This window comes from Pinus tabuliformis, chromosome 1_1, assembly GCF_031772625.1.
Source record: "Pinus tabuliformis cultivar Carrire ecotype Pingquan chromosome 1_1, CPIR1, whole genome shotgun sequence".
NCBI classification, from domain to species: Eukaryota; Viridiplantae; Streptophyta; class Pinopsida; order Pinales; family Pinaceae; genus Pinus; species Pinus tabuliformis.
In genome coordinates, this window is record NC_142297.1 from 7,166,047 (window position 1) to 7,184,087 (window position 18,041).

The window sequence follows — 18,041 nt, forward strand, 5'->3', positions numbered from 1 at the left end:
GAGATCTTTTTTGCCTGATCGGATGCTTCTCTTCTATTTGAGGTGCAACCCTGGTTTCATCGAGACATTATGTATTTAAATTTTAAATAAACACATATATTTTGTAGATAAAATTACATTAATACCATTAATAATATCTAATTTAGTGATAGTATTAACATTTGTACTCTAGATAACCATCTTTTCCATTTTAATGAGATAGAATGATATTTTATATTATAATAATTATAAAATTTATATTTACTTATTTCTTTGTTTTGTTAAATAATGTGAGTGCGAAGATGATTGGATATTTAAGCTATCAAAATCACTAGTAATTTTTTCTGGTCTAAGTCATATTAGCCGTAATTTCAGACTAGTGACTTTTACACCATAAAATGAGTTAGTTTCAAATTTGTGACTTTTCTTACAAAACACATTGTCACTATCTACTCTACAAAAGATAAACAAAAATTCATATGTATTTTATTAAAATTATTTTTAAATTTTGTATTGCTATAATACTTTTAATTCTCTAATATAAATAATATATTTAAATTTAAAAACTTTCTCATTAATAAATGGAAACTTTAAATAATATATTTAAATTTAAATTTAAAAACTTTCTTATTAATAAATGGAAACTTTAAATAATATATTTAAATTTAAAACTTTCTTATTTATAAATGGAAACTTTAAATAATATATTTAAATTTAATCACCGTATGAGTTATTAATGTCTACGGATAGATAATATACTTACTAATATACAACTTAATATTGGTTGCCTTATTCCTATAAAAGTTCTAAAAGTTAAGAATAATACTTCGTAACTATTGTGATGGACATATCTATCTATTTACAGGTTCTGAAAAATGTTAAAGAAAAGTCTGTTTTCAGGGTACAAACCAAATATTGATATCTGTCCTCCCAGTTATTCTCGAAAATAGGGCACGTCTCACGTTTGCCACGGAGTATGAAACCAAAATACATATCAAGATACATCATTCGACTGTAATTCTAGACTAAACGTTTAAACGTTTATTTCTATTCTAGACTACCGGGGCTATATTGTTAATCCAATCCACTGTACATTTTGTAATTCCCTACAGTATATATGTAGTTCCATTGACTTTGAGCGTTTATATTTCTATCCCTGCATACACCGCAAAGAATGAAAAAAGTCGCTAAATAATTAAAGCACTTACAGTCCATTATAATTTCAATTCCGGATAAAGATACAATTTCGGCTCTATCAGCAAAATAAATTTGAATTTGATAGTCGATAACCCTAGCATTCCATTCCAGGAAAGAAATGGAATCTCTTCGAATTTCATAAAATCTACACGGTTTAGATTTCTATCCCTGCATACACTGCAAAGAATGAGCGTTTAGATTTCTATCCCTGCATACACTGCAAAGAATGAAAAAATTCGCTAAATAATTAAAGCACTTACAGTCCATTATAATTTCAATTCCGGATAAAGATACAATTTCGGCTCTATCATCAAAATAAATTTGAATTTGATAGTCGATAACCCTAGCATTCCATTCCAGGAAAGAAATGGAATCTCTTCGAATTTCATAAAATCTACACGGTTTAGATTTCTATCCCTGCATACACTGCAAAGAATGAGCGTTTATATTTCTATCCCTGCATACACGGCAAAGAATGAAAAAAGTCGCTAAACAATTAAAGCACTTACAGTCCATTATAATTTCAATTCCGGATAAAGATACAATTTCGGCTCTATCATCAAAATAAGTTTGAATTTGATAGTCGATAACCCTAGCATTCCATTCCAGGAAAGAAATGGAATCTCTTCGAATTTCATAAAATCTACACGGTTTAGATTTCTATCCCTGCATACACTGCAAAGAACGAGCGTTTATATTTCTATCCCTGCATACACTGCAAAGAATGAAAAAACTCGCTAAATAATTAAAGCACTTACAGTCCATTATAATTTCAATTCCGGATAAAGGTACAATTTAGGCTCTATCATCAAAATAGATTTGAATTTGATAGTCGATAACCCTAACATTCCATTCCAGGAAAGAAATGGAATCTCTTCGAATTTCATAAAATCTACACGATTTAGATATCTATCCCAGCGTGAAAGAATGAAAGAAGTCGCTGAATATTTAAAGTACTTGCAGTTCATCATAATTTGAATTCCAGATAAAGATACAGTTCCAGCAAATATCATCCTCGTCGTTAAAATAAATATGAGTTTGATACACGATAACCCTAGCATTCCATTCCAGGAAAGAAATGAAATCTTTCCGAATTTGATAAAATCTATAAAGTGAAATTCTGCTGCATTATCAAATAAACAAGATCTACTCAAGAAAAGGATCTTGATTAGAATAATGACAAGTTACAGCGACCCTGAGCCACATCTTTTCCATTTAGCTTCTTTTGCCGGAAGAAAAATGGCCATACACTTCTGTGTACAAAATAAAATTAAATGAAGTCTTTGGATGTATCAAAAGAAACCTCGAAATGAGAACTGATTTTTGTGTTAATGAAAGTTGTGTGCCTAATATTTAAGTAAAAAATGCTTTCAATAAACACTTCCAAATTGTCTTAACCATAACTTAATCAATATAGAAAATTAGAACAGACAACATGCACTCAATATATTCCCAACTCCAAGCTCTATTAAAAGAGACATGAATTCATAAATGTGCAAAATGCTCTTCAGATCCACTTTCAACGAAAATGGCCCTGTGAAAGGATAAAATTAGATTAATTAATTTCAATATGAAAGTGAAAAAGGCATCAGTAAAATAGCCTAAAATGAAAAATTAGTTGCATGCACGTTTTCTGTACCAGTTACCTGTTGAAGACAATGCTATCAATAAACATTCCTCGCATTATTTCTCCAAGCTGGTTTGTAAAGGTTCCTGAACTTTCAATTCTATTCGAGGCAGATAATTTCATAAATCTATTCTATTTGTTTGAAGAGGCAGATAATTTCATAAATTTGTAAACCTAGCCACTCATCAAAAAAAACTTAAGAAATATTCATCCAGAAATAAATTGTTCCATCGGAAAGCAAAAGCAAATCATAGGAAATACACTTCAAGAAAGAAGTAGCTAAACCGACAACACTAAAAATTCATTTGCAACTAAAATTTACCTACCTGAAACTAAATGAAACGGATATCCACAACCAATCTTCTTGCGAGCTGCAAACTAATTATTGACGCCACCATTTCCCTTCTTCATCAGCAACGATTACTAACAGATAAGAACATATACATAACAGAGACAACAACGCAAGAACTCACAAGCACAGCATACATTAACTTCCACACACAAGCAAGCAAACCAAACTCAAACACATAAATCACCACGCAAACCAAACTCAAACACATAAATCACGCAAAGAATCCGACAAGCTACATTAAAGAAGAGAAGAGAATGATACGGCCTGCGCAGGCAAAGAAACATAACATAATGTAAAGCCACCGACTAGCTTTTTAACAACGTCCAAATGCAGAAAAAGCGCGTAAAAGTTTGTCTAATCGTCGGATTCAAATTTTTGAACCAACAACTACTCCCGATTTTTGTCCAACGGAGATTATAATGACACGTTATTATTTGTTATTTTATGTCAGAAAGAAAGTTAGAAAATATTCTACCATATGGGACCACTATCCACCACTCTCGATCCCAGTCCAACGGAGATTATGATGACACGTCATTGTTTGTTATTTTATGTCAGAAAGAAAGTTAGAAACTATTCTACCATATGGGACCACTAGCTACCGCAAACAGGATTGAGGGTTGAAGCACCTCAGATGCTTCAGGTATCTCTCCTGGATATTCCGGATTAAGGTCTTTCCTAGGGAAGTTATTGCGAAAAAAGTCATTTAGTGCCACCAACAACTTGCTCTATGTATGGATTAGAAAAGAGTTGAGTTAAATGATGTTTTTAACCATAAATAATTTTTTAGAATGGATAATGATTATAATCTATGTCACGGTTGAAAGTGATTAGATGAAAATGTTACAAAGGGTGAATTGCGAAGGATAATAAAAAAATATTTTTAGGATGGACTAAAAGAAGTTGTCAAATATTATTATAATAAATACTTTTTTTTCTTTATTATGAAAATATTTTTCTCTTATAACAACATGAACGTTTTTTTCTATTATAAAAGCATTTTTCTCCGTAAAACAACGTTTTTTCCTATTATAAAAGCATTTTTCTCCGTAAAACAACATGAACATGATGTTGTCATAAAAGTTTCACGACACATTATTATTATAATTAGATTCATCATTGAAAATGAGTAATGATTATTGTATCATAATGGAATTTTAAATTGAAACTGGATTTTTTCTTTTAATAATAAAATACAAGTTATGAATTCTTTTAAACAAAAGAACTAATTTTTATTAATTATATTTGCTGTTTATTTCTTTACATATTTAATCAAGTGCCAAGTAGATATTTCTTGGATGCAGAATTAAATACTCACTCTACATATTTTCATATTGGAAAAGTTGAAAACACATGAAAAATGTGTTTCTTTTAAAGTTGATTTTGTTAATACTTTTTTGTCTAGAGGCTCATTTTTTAGTCTAAATTCCCCTAATGAGATGAAACCAATAAAGGGAACAAATGTCACCATGAACAATCATCAACCCATTCACAATTAACCATGGTAATGAGTAACAATACAAAATGTCTTTGTCTATGCTCATTAATTGGTGATTTATAAGAAAAACCATGTCAATAAGAATAATGATACATTGAATGTTGGTATCACGCAAATGGTGAAGTATCTTGACTTAGATGATAAGAAGGTGTAGGATCTATTTTTTGTGGATTCACAGCAGAAATAGTAGATTATGTGGCCTTTGTTTCTTGAAAACCACTAGTAGTAGAAGTAATGGTTTAACTGACATATGGGCCTTTGCACAAAGTAGATGTAAAAAATGGGGCAATTAGAGAGCAAGGGGGCGGGAGCTCAGGGATGCAGTCATGGAATAATGCATATGCATTCTTAAAATCACGCACGTTCTTTTTGAATTAGTATCATGCCCTCCAAAATACCGTGTAGACTTGCCAAATAGTTTTGAATTAGCCCCATGCCCTCCAAACTACCATGTAGACTTGCCAAGTTCCCCGTGTCAAATTTTAAAATAATACATGCATGTTCATGGAATATGCATGCATTAATAATGCCCACGTGTTCCTAAGCATGTGTGCATTCCTCTATTTATCAATAGTAAAAAAAGGTTATGGTGGAGTAGTGCATCTGAGAGCGACGACGATGAGGGAGGTTACTATCGCCACCATTCAGTATTTTTCAATAGTGGTAGAGATAATTTATTTATCTTGTTTCAAACAGTTTTCTGGATACATCGCATATTGTTAGTTATATAATCGACGTTTCGAACCCCTAACTGTGGTTCATCTTCGGGATGAACCACAGTTGGGGGTTCGAAAATTCGATTATCTAACTAACATTATGTGATGCATCCGGAAAACTTTTTGAAACATGATTACAATCGGAGAAATATGAAATCTAAAATTTCTTTAGCATTCCCTTGACTTCGATGTAGGTTTATCTATCTAATTATGTAACAGCCACTACCATACGCTAAATAATTTTACTCGCTTTATACAAGAATTGCCAGAACCATCGAAAAATATGATTACAAGGTTATTATACCATTACATTGTGATAATGAATAGAGTAACACTCATTACCATCACTTTCGTTATTATATAATTACATGGAGTAAATAACTAATGTTTTTATGTTCTAAAATCCACTTGGATAGTTCATGGTTCGCATATGTAAAGTTTATATACATATTTATATAATAGTTGATTCACATCTCACCGCATGTGCGATGACTTGGCGAAAGGAGAGACAATTGATTAAATCCATGGTTTTTTGTGTCAAATTATGCACCACACTGACAATAGATCGGCCTGAGGTACCTATATATGCTCACACATAGGTTCATCAAACTTTCTCAAATTCTGGCGATTACACAACTAGAAGAGATCCCACTGTTGATTTGTTAGGGTTTACATCCAACCGCCATGTTGTTTCTTAATTTGTTAAGGGTAACTACCTGGTTTTTCTCTTTGTTCCGTTGGTCATTTGCACATCATTGTTTGTTGGGAGGGATCTGCACCAAACCCTTGTCGGTATGCAATCTCTCTCTCGTCCTTTCCTTCAAGTGAGCCAAAGTTTATTCTCGGTCTTTTATTTTTTATGCTTAGTTCAAAAAAATCCCTCATGGTTACTAAAAAATTTTCATTGAAAATGCAGGTTCAGTCATCGTGATGGTGAGCATGCCTCCTCGTGCCTTTCGGCCCAAAAGAATTTTTTTTGGTTTCCAAGTAAGGAAGAATAATTTTATTATGATGGCTTTATTTCAATTGCAAACCTATTACCAGACAAGGTTACAAGTTATGAATTCTTTTAAACAAAAGAACTAATTTTTATTAATTATATTTTCTGTTTATTTCTTTACATATTTAATCAAGTGCCAAGTAGATATTTCTTGGATGCAGAATTAAATACTCACTCTACATATTTTCATATTGGAAAAGTTGAAAACACATGAAAAATGTGTTTCTTTTAAAGTTGATTTTGTTAATACTTTTTTGTCCAGAGGCTCATTTTTTAGTCTAAATTCCCCTAATGAGATGAAACCAATAAAGGGAGCAAATGTCACCATGAAAAATCATCAACCCGTTCACAATTAACCATGGTAATGAGTAACAATACAAAATGTCTTTGTCTATGCTCATTAATTGGTGATTTATAAGAAAAACCATGTCAATAAGAATAATGATACATTGAATGTTGGTATCACGCAAATGGTGAAGTATCTTGACTTAGATGATAAGAAGGTGTAGGATCTATTTTTTGTGGATTCACAGCAGAAATAGTAGATTATGTGGCCTTTGTTTCTTGAAAACCACTAGTAGTAGAAGTAATGGTTTAACTGACATATGGGCCTTTGCACAAAGTAGATGTAAAAAATGGGGCAATTAGAGAGCAAGGGGGCGGGAGCTCAGGGATGCAGTCATGGAATAATGCATATGCATTCTTAAAATCACGCACGTTCTTTTTGAATTAGTATCATGCCCTTCAAAATACCGTGTAGACTTGCCAAATAGTTTTGAATTAGCCCCATTCCCTCCAAACTACCATGTAGACTTGCCAAGTTCCCCGTGTCAAATTTTAAAATAATACATGCATGTTCATGGAATATGCATGCATTAATAATGCCCACGTGTTCCTAAGCATGTGTGCATTCCTCTATTTATCAATAGTAAAAAAAGGTTATGGTGGAGTAGTGCATCTGAGAGCGACGACGATGAGGGAGGTTACTATCGCCACCATTCAGTATTTTCCAATAGTGGTAGAGATAATTTCTTTATCTTGTTTCAAACAGTTTTCCGAATACATCGCATATTGTTAGTTATATAATCGACGTTTCGAACCCCCAACTGTGGTTCATCTTCGGGATGAACCACAGTTGGGGGTTCGAAAATTCGATTATCGAACTAACATTATGTGATGCATCCGGAAAACTTTTTGAAACATGATTACAATCGGAGAAATATGAAATCTAAAATTTCTTTAGCATTCCCTTGAATTCAATGTAGGTTTATCTATCTAATTATGTAACAGCCACTACCATACGCTAAATAATTTTACTCGCTTTATACAAGAATTTCCAGCACCATCGAAAAATATGATTACAAGGTTATTATACCATTACATTGTGATAATGAATAGAGTAACACTCATTACCATCACTTTCGTTATTATATAATTACATGGAGTAAATAACTAATGTTTTTATGTTCTAAAATCCACTTGGATAGTTCATGGTGTGCATATGTAAAGTTTATATACATATTTATATAATAGTTGATTCACATCTCACCGCATGTGAGATGACTTGGCGAAAGGAGAGACAATTGATTAAATCCATGGTTTTTTGTGTCAAATTATGCACCACACTGACAATAGATCGGCCTGAGGTACCTATATATGCTCACACATAGGTTCATCAAACTTTCTCAAATTCTGGCGATTACACAACTAGAAGAGATCCCACTGTTGATTTGTTAGGGTTTACATCCAACCGCCATGTTGTTTCTTAATTTGTTAAGGGTAACTACCTGGTTTTTCTCTTTGTTCCGTTGGTCATTTGCACATCATTGTTTGTTGGGAGGGATCTGCACCAAACCCTCGTCGGTATGCAATCTCTCTCTCGTCCTTTCCTTCACGTGAGCCAAAGTTTATTCTCGGTATTTTATTTTTTATGCTTAGTTCAAAAAAATCCCTCATGGTTACTAAAAAATTTTCATTGAAAATGCAGGTTCAGTCATCGTGATGGTGAGCATGCCTCCTCGTGCCTTTCGGCCCAAAAGAATTTTTTTTGGTTTCCAAGTAAGGAAGAATAATTTTATTATGATGGCTTTATTTCAATTGCAAACCTATTACCAGACAAGGTTACAAGTTATGAATTCTTTTAAACAAAAGAACTAATTTTTATTAATTATATTTTATGTTTATTTCTTTACATATTTAATCAAGTGCCAAGTATATATTTCTTGGATGCAGAATTAAATACTCACTCTACATATTTTCATATTGGAAAAGTTGAAAACACATGAAAAATGTGTTTCTTTTAAAGTTGATTTTGTTAATACTTTTTTGTCTAGAGGCTCATTTTTTAGTCTAAATTCCCCTAATGAGATGAAACCAATAAAGGGAGCAAATGTCACCACGAACAATCATCAACCCATTCACAATTAACCATGGTAATGAGTAACAATACAAAATGTCTTTGTCTATGCTCATTAATTGGTGATTTATAAGAAAAACCATGTCAATAAGAATAATGATACATTGAATGTTGGTATCACGCAAATGGTGAAGTATCTTGACTTAGATGATAAGAAGGTGTAGGATCTATTTTTTGTGGATTCACAGTAGAAATAGTAGATTATGTGGCCTTTGTTTCTTGAAAACCAATAGTAGTAGAAGTAATGGTTTAACTGACATATGGGCCTTTGCACAAAGTAGATGTAAAAAATGGGGCAATTAGAGAGCAAGGGGATGGGAGCTCAGGGATGCAGTCATGGAATAATGCATATGCATTCTTAAAATCACACACGTTCTTTTTGAATTAGCACCATGCCCTCCAAAATACCGTGTAGACTTGCCAAATAGTTTTGAATTAGTCCCATGCCCTCCAAACTACCATGTAGACTTGCCAAGTATTTCCTCGTGTCAAATTTTAAAATAATACATGCATGTTCATGGAATATGCATGCATTAATAATTCCCACGTGTTCCTAAGCATGTGTGATTCCTCTATTTATGAATAGTAAAAAAAGGTTATAGTGGAGTAGTGCATCTGACAACGACGACGATGAGGGAGGTTACTATCGCTACCATTCATTATTTTCAATAGTGGTAGAGATAATTTCTTTATCTTGTTTGAAATAGTTTTCAGATACATCGCATATTGTTAGTTATATAATTGACGTTTCGAACCCCCAACTGTGGTTCATCTTCGGGATGAACCACAGTTGGGGGTTCGAAAAGTCAATTATCTAACATTATGTGATGTATCGAGAAAACTTTTTGAAACATGATTACAATCGGAGAAATATGAAATCTAAAATTTCTTTAGCATTCCCTTGAAGTCGATGTAGGTTTATCTATCTAATTATGTAACAGCCACTACCATACGCTAAAAAAATTTACTCGATTTATACAAGAATTGCCAGCACCATGGAAAAATACGATTACAAGGTTATTATTACATTACATTGTGATAATAAATAGAGTAACACTCATTACCATCATTTTCGTTATTATATAATTACATGGAGTAAATAACTAATGTTTTTATGTTCTAAAATCCACTTGGATAGTTCATGGTTGGCATATGTAAAGTTTATATACATATTTATATAAGAGTTGATTCATATCTCACCACATGTGCGATGACTTAGCAAAAGGAGAGACCATTGATTAAATTCATGGTTTTGTTGTGTCAAATTATGCACCACACTGACAATAGATCGGCTTGAGGTACCTATATATGCTCACAACCAGGTTCATCAAACTTTCTCAAATTCTGGTGATTACACAACTAGAAGAGATCCCATCGTTGATTTGTTATGGTTTACATCCAACCGTTATGTTGTTTCTTAATTGGTTAAGGGGTAGCTACCTGGTTTTTCTCTTTGTTCCGTTGGTCATTTGCACATCGTTGGTTTTTGGGAGGGATCTGCAACAAACCCTCGTTGGTATGCAATCTCTCTCTCGTCCTTTCCTTCACGTGAGCAAAATTTTATTCTCGGCCTTTTATTTTTTATGCTTATTTCCAAAAAAATCCCTCATGGTTACTTTGCCCTTATCATATGGTTTCTTCTTGAAGCTAGGGTTTGTGGGTGATCTATCTCTTGTTGATGAATCCACTTGAAGGAAAGGAAGTTTTGGCTTGGCATCTAGAGGTAGAATTTCTGTGGTTATGGTTCTTGGATATGTCATTTGATATGATTCTATAAGAATATATTTTCTGGCTTTTCCTGTTGGAGGGGTTTTGCCCTGACTTGGAGCCTATATCTTGTGTTACGTTGTCTTCTGTGATCTTCATGTTTTTATGGTAATTTCTTGATGAAGAAAAACAAACTAATAATAATAATGCTATCATATTCAAAAGTAATTATTAGGTAATGGAATTTTTTTAAGAAGTAAAATCATCCCGATTTCCAATAACTCTCAGGCTGCCTGTACGTACGATACGTAGGGTGTGGGGCTACCTGTTCCCTCCTTCTATTCATATATATTCTTGTCTTATTTAGTGAGCCTCTTGAATGGGCATGAATTTGTTTTTAAGAGAGGTTCGAGCGTGATTTTTTCAAATCCACCTTTTGTCTTTGCATTGAGGTTGCCGCAAGTGATAAGGCTTTCACTATTCCCGTTGGCTGGCGGGTGGTTGCAACTTGCCAGGTGACCTTGGTGCAAGGGTTGCAATGTTCAATGTTGTTTCAAAGAGAGGTAGTGGGCTCAATCATTCTTGTTTCCTTCATGGGGGGAATTTCTAAGAGAGGTTGTGGGGCTGGTCGTTCTCGTTTTATTTCCTTCTTTTCCCTTTGCGTCGAGGTTGCTGCAGGTAACAAGAAATAAAGATTCCAAATTTACTGCAGGCTAGGTGGACTTCTACTGTTGTTTAAATTCAACAAAGTTTGTTCGCCAACTTACCAACCAAGGGGACAAGATCATCGCTTTTCGATGCATGCCACAAAACATCACCTGTTGTATTTCAACCAACTGCACCACATTGGGCACGGACAACAAGATTTTATTCTCCATAAAAAATTGTAGGGGGTGATTTTGAATGGGATGTGACATCCAGACAAACGTTCCCTCGACCGAGGCCTTGAGTGTAAATTGCATACAAAAACTCGATGATTCACATGATTATGCAATTCACACTAAGTATAACATTTCACTACGTTATTCATCGTAACAAGAGGTGATATATCTATTATTGAAAGTCACTTCCATGTGTTACCAATAAATCCCCACACATTGAATAGGGCACCCTCACGATGAATGGATAAAGAACTGATCGATGTAGAATTCATCACAACATGGAACAACCCCCCTCCCCCTCAAGACATTTGCACTCCATAAGCACTCTTTGGAGGGAGGATCAAACATACAACAAGCTTCCCAAACCCCATGCCTTCAAGAAAAGGGGGTAAATGAAAGGAATGGTGATCGAGAAGGACTAGGGTGGGCAGTCCAGGAGCTCCCGCTGCTTTTCGTCCTTCTTGAAGACCCAACCACAATAGCTCCCACTTTTCTCCATAAAGAGTGGGTAGACACCTTTGGTTTCTCTTTCTTTCATATTTTTTTCTTCCCTTCCTCCTTTCGGCCCCTAAATTTATGGAGAAAAGGAGGGATTGTTGTGGATTGGTGTGGGAAGGTTGAAAAGTTGTGTGAGCTCCCTAGGTGGCCACCCTAATCCTTCTTAATCATTTTTCCTTGCAGTTCCCCCCCTTTTTGTGAAGGCATGGGGTTCAGGAAGCTTGTTCTCTATTAGAGCCTCCTCTTTCTGAGTGGGTAGCCACCTTTGGGTTTCTCTTTCTTTTCACGATTTTTTCTTGCCTTCCTCCTTTCACCCCCTTAGCTTTATGGAGAAATGTGGGAATTGTTGTGGATTGGTGTTTGGGAAGAACGAAAAGCATCAGGTTGGCCACCCCAGTCCTCCTCGATCGTTATTCCTTGCAGTTCCCCCCTTTCTGCTAAGGCAGGTGTTTCTGAAAACTTGTTGTTTATTTACTTGAGCCTTCTCTTGTGAGGGGGTGGGAGCCACCTTCTATTTCTTTTCTATTTCATATATTTTTATTTCATTTCCTCTTGTCGGCCCCTGGCTTATTTTTTGTTTTATATTCTTTTTTCCCTTCCTCTTGTCGGCCCCCAGCTTTATGGAGAAAGGTGGGAGCTATTGTGGTTGGGTCTTCAAGAAGGACGAAAAGAAACAGGAGCTCCTAGATTGGCCGCCCTAGTCCTTCTCGATCACCATTCCTTTCATTTCCCCCCTTTTCTTGAAGGCATGGGGTTTGGAAAGCTTGTTGTATGTATGATCCTCCCTCTAAAGAGTGCTTATGGAGTGCAAATGTCTTGAGGGGGAGGGGGGTTGTTCCATGTTGTGATGCATTCTACATCGGTTGGTTTTTATCCATTCGTCGTGGGGGTGCCCTATTCAGTGAGTGGGGATTTATTGGTAACATGTGGAAGCGACTCTCAACAATGGATATCTCATCTCTTGTTACGATGAATAACGTAGTGAAATGTGATACTTAGTGTGAATTGCATAATCATGTGAATCATCGAGTTTTTGTATGCAATTTACACTCAAGGCCTCAATCAAGGGAACGTCTGTCTGGGTGTCACATCCCATTCAAAATCACTCCCTACAATTTGTTATGGAGAATAAAATCTTGTTTTCCATGCCCAATGTGGTGTAGTTGGTTGAAATACGACAGGAAATGTTTCGTGGCATGCATTGAAAACCGATGATCTTGTCCCCTTAGTTGGGAAGTTAGCGAACAGCCTTTGTTGAATTTAAACAACAGTGGAAGTCCACCCAGCGTGCAGCAAATTTGGAATCTTTATTTCTTGCTACCTGCAGCAACCTCGACGTAAAGGAAAAAGAAGGAAATAAAACGAGAACGACCAACCCCAAAACCTCCCTTAGAAATTCCCCCCAGAGGGGAACAAGAATGATTGAGCCCACTACCTCTCTTTGAAACAACATCAAACATCGCAACCCTTGCACCAAGGTCACCTGGCAAGTTGCAACCACCCACCAACCAACAAGAATAGTGAAAGCCTTATCACTTACAGCAACCTCAATGCAAAGACAAAAGATGGATTTGAAAAAATCACGCTCGAACCTCTCTTCAAAACAAATTCATGCCCATTCAAGAGGCTCACTAAATAAGACGAGAATATATATGAATAGAAGGAGGGAACAGGTAGCCCCACACCCTATGTATCGTATGTACAAGCAACCTGAGAGTTATTGGAAATCGGGAGGATTTTACTTCTTAAAAAATTTCCATTACCTGATAATTACTTTTGAATATGACAGCATTATTATTATTATTAGTTTGTTTTTCTTTATCAATAAATTACCATAATAACATGAAGATCACATAAGACAACGTAACACAAGATATAGGCTCTAAGTCAGGGCAAAACTCCAAGAGGAAAACCCAGAAAATATATTCTTATAGAATCAGATCAAATGACATATCCAAGACCCATAATCACAGAAATTCTACCCCTAGATGCCAAGCCAAAACTTCCTTTCCTTCCAGTAGATTCATCAACCAGAAATAGATCACCCACAAACCCTAGATTCGTCGACAATGACACGTTATTGTTTGTTATTTTATGTCACAAAGAAAGTTAGAAAATATTCTACCATATTGAAGCACCTCGGATGCTTCACGTATCTCTCCTGGATATTCCGGATTAAGGTCTTTCCTACGGAAGTTAGAAAAAAGTCATTTATTGCAGCCAACAACTTGTTCTATGTATGGATTAGAAACGAGTTGAGTTAAATGATGTTTTTAATAATAAATAATCTTAAAAAATGGATAATGATTATAATATACGGTACGGTCGAAAGTGATGTAGATGAAAATGTAGATGAAAATGTTACGAAGGGTGAATGGTCAAGGATAATAAAATATTTTAAGGATGGATTTTTTTCCTATTATTATAACAGCATTCTTTTCCTTATAACAGCATGACATGAAAGTTTTTTTTTATTATTAGAAAAGTATTTTTCTCCGTATAACAATATGAACACCAACGTTTTTTTCTATTATAAAAGCATTTTTCTCCGTATAACAACATGAACATGATGTTGTCATAAAAGTTTTAGGAGACATTGTTATTATAATTATAATTAGATTGATCATTGAAAATGAGTAATGATTATTGTATGATAACGGAATTTTAAATTGAAAATAGTTTTTTTTTAATAATAAAATAAAAGCTATGAATTATTTTAAACAAAAGAAATAATTTTTATTAATTATATTTTCCATTTATTTTTTTATATTTTTATACAAATGCCAAGTAGATATTTCTTTGGATGTAGAATTAAATACTCACTCTTTATATTTTCATATTGGAAAAGTTGAAAATACATGAAAAATGTGTTTCTTTTAAAGTTGATTTTGTTAATACTTTTTTGTCTAGAGGCTCAATTTTTACTTCAAAATTCCCCTAATGAGATGAAACCAATAAAGGGAGTAAATGTCACCATGAACAATCATCAACCCATTCACAATTAACCATTGTAATGAGTAACAATACAAAATGTCGGCGGTATGCAATCTCTCTCTCGTCCTTTCCTTCACGTGACCCAAATTTTATTCTCGGCTTTTCATTTTTTATTCTTAGTTCCAAAAAATCCCTCATGTTTACTAAATTTCTTTCACTGGAAACATAGGTTCGGTCATCGTGATGGTGAGCATGCCTCCTCGTGCCTTTGGGCCCAAAATAATTTCTTTTTGTTTCCAAGTAAGGAAGAATACTTTTATTATGATGGCTTTATTTCAATTGCATAGCTATTACTAGACAAGGTTAGTAGAGACCCATCTACTAATAAGGAATTTCTTGGTTTGCTTACGGCACAGAATCTTGGTGTTGGACTCCTCTGGGTAACTACTATAGGATTTCTCATATATGTTTTGCACCACTTTTCTTACAATGCTTAATTCTCTCAAGGGTTTAATTTCCTTCCTTGTTGAAATGCAGGCACTCGCACAGCTCAGGGTTTCACTCCCCTTCTTGTTTATATGTTTGGCTTATGCCTATGGGATGAAAAGATCTAGGATAACATCCTTATGCACCGGTCTTCTCTTCCAGTTTCACCATATTACTCTGCTCTTTACTTCGAAGATCTACCTCCTAGTTCTAGTCTTTTAATTGCTTCGGCTCCAAGCCTTTCTAATATTTCTTATATTTATAAAGGTTGTTAATACCCACAACGTATTGGGCTAGGGTTGGGTTAGGGTCCGCCATATGCATAATGGTGAAGTATCTTGAAGTACATTGAATGTTGATATCAGGCGAATGGTGAAGTATCTTGACTTAGATGATAAGAAGGTGTAGGATCTAAATTTTTTGGATTCACAATAGAAATATTAGATTATGTGGCCTTTGTTTCTTGAAAACCACTAGTAGTAGAAGTAATGGTTTAACTGACATATGGGCCTTTGCACAAAGTAGATGTAAAAAATGTGGCAATCAGAGAGCAAGGGGGAGGGCTCAGGGATGCACTCATGGAATGCATATGCATTCTTAAAAGCACACACATTCTTTTTGAATTAGCCCGTGCCTTCCAAAATACTATGTAGAATTGTCAAGTAATTTTGAATTAGCCCCATGCCCTCCAAACTAACATGAAGACTTGCCAAGTAGTTCCCCAAGTAAAATTTTAAAAGAATGCATGCATGTTCAGGGAATATGCATGCATTAATAATTCCCACTTGTTCCTAAGCATGTGTGCATTCCTCTATTTATGAATAGTAAAAAAAGGTTATAGTGGAGTAGTGCATCTGAGAATGACGATGATGAGGGAAGTTACTATCACTACCATTCATTATTTTCAATTCTGGTAGAGATAATTTATTTATCATTCCCTTCAATTTGCTGTAGGTTTATCTATATAATTATGTAAATCCACTACCATACACTAAAAAAATTACTTGCTTTATACAAAAATCACGAGTAACATGGAAAAATATGATTACAAGGTTATTATAACATTACATCGTGGTAATAAATAGGGTAACACTCATTACCAACACTTTCATTATTATATAATTACATGGAGTAAATAACTAATGTTTTTGTGTTCTAAATTCCACTTGGATAGTTCATGGTTCGCATATGTAAAGTTTATATACATATTTGTATAAGAGTTCATTCAAATCTCACCACATGTGCGATGACTTGGCAAGACGAGAGACCATTGATTAAATTCATGGTTTTTTTGTGTCAAGTTGTGCACCACACTAATAACAGTTAGGCCTGAGGTACGTATATATGCTCACACCCGGGTTCATTAAACTTTCTCAAATTTCAGCGACTACACAACTGGAAGAGATCCCACTGTTGATTTGTTAGGGTTTAGATCTAATGGCTTTGTTATTTCTTAAATGTTTAAGGGTAACTACTTGGTTTTTATCCTTGTTCCATCGGTCATTTGCATGTCATTGTTTGTTGGGAGGGCTCTGCACAAAATCCTCGCCGATATGCAATCTCTCTCTCGACCTTTCCTTCACGTGAGCCAAAGTTTATTCTCAGTTTTTTATTTTTGATGCTTAGTTCCAAAAAATCCCTCATGGTTCTAAAATTTCTTTCACTGGAAACGCAAGTTCGGCCCCCATCATGGTGAGCATGGCTCCTTGAGCCTTTGGGCTGTAAGAATTTATTTTTTTGTTCCCAAGGAAGAATAGGGCTACTTTTATTCTTATGCCTTTAATTCAACTGCATAGTTATTACCAGACAGGGTTAGTTGTGACCCATCTGCTAATATGAAATTTCTTGGTTTGCTTACAATACAAAATCTTTCGAATTAGCGTTAGGCTCCTTCAGGTAACTACTATAGGGTTTCTCATATATGTTTTCCACCACTTTTCTTACAATGCTTAATTTTCTCAAGGGTTTAATTTCCTTCCCTGTTGAAATGCAGACACTCGCACAAGTTAGGGTTTCACTCCCCTTGTTGTTTATATGCTTGGTTTATTTCTATGGGATGGAACGATCTAGAATAACATCCTTACGCACGAGTCTTCTCTTCCAGGTTCACCATATTACTCTTCTCTTTACTTCGAGGGTCTACCTCTGCATTCTAGTCTTTTAATTGCTTCTGCTACAAGCTTTTCTGAGATTTATTATATTTATAAAGGTTGTTAATACCCACAACGTGTTGGGCTAAGGTCTACTATAGGCATAAGATGGTTATTTGGTGCTTATTCATATTTCTAGACAAGTTTCCTTTTGGACTGTAAGTAACAGTGATCTTTCGATATCTCATGAAACCCTAACTTCAGGGTAAAACAATTCTAAGTTATTATACATTATATGTTTGTAAATCTATAGATAATTCCTCTCATCTTAACTCCAATATTACCCTTTCTTGTATTGTTTCTTTGGTTTACCTCTTGTACTAGTATTAAATTAGTATTTACCTTCAAGATATTATGTAAATATGTTTTATGAATGAGGATTTATGTTTACTGAAATTTGCATTAGCCGAACCAAGAATGGAATTTAGTTGCTTTGATATGAGCCTTTTTATTATTAATAATTTTACTAACATGACTAGCCTCGAATTATGCTTCGAGGTATATTTGATTACAAATAATGTAAATACAGTCTCGGTCCTTGCATCATGGTTTATTCATATTAAGTAACCCAATAGGAGGCTTTAGTTTTGGTAATAATTT

General features: G+C 34.6%; 1 long non-coding RNA gene, 1 other non-coding gene and 1 pseudogene across 2 annotated transcripts; 1 reads left to right on the top strand and 2 right to left on the bottom strand.

Annotated features, from left to right (window-relative positions):
- Positions 1 to 1,171: 1,171 nt before the first annotated feature.
- Positions 1,172 to 3,397, bottom strand: LOC149211339 (uncharacterized). Its single transcript, XR_016250165.1, has 4 exons — positions 3,130 to 3,397; positions 1,686 to 1,851; positions 1,437 to 1,602; positions 1,172 to 1,353 (listed from the first exon to the last, which is right to left on the bottom strand). It is a non-coding gene; the product is annotated as an uncharacterized LOC149211339 (long non-coding RNA).
- An 8,006-nt stretch (positions 3,398 to 11,403) lies between these two features.
- On the bottom strand, positions 11,404 to 11,557 carry LOC149211340 (5.8S ribosomal RNA; annotated as a pseudogene).
- Positions 11,558 to 12,805: 1,248 nt separating this feature from the next.
- LOC149211341 (5.8S ribosomal RNA) lies at positions 12,806 to 12,959 on the top strand. Its single transcript, XR_016251723.1, has one exon. It is a non-coding gene; the product is annotated as a 5.8S ribosomal RNA (ribosomal RNA).
- Positions 12,960 to 18,041: the final 5,082 nt, after the last annotated feature.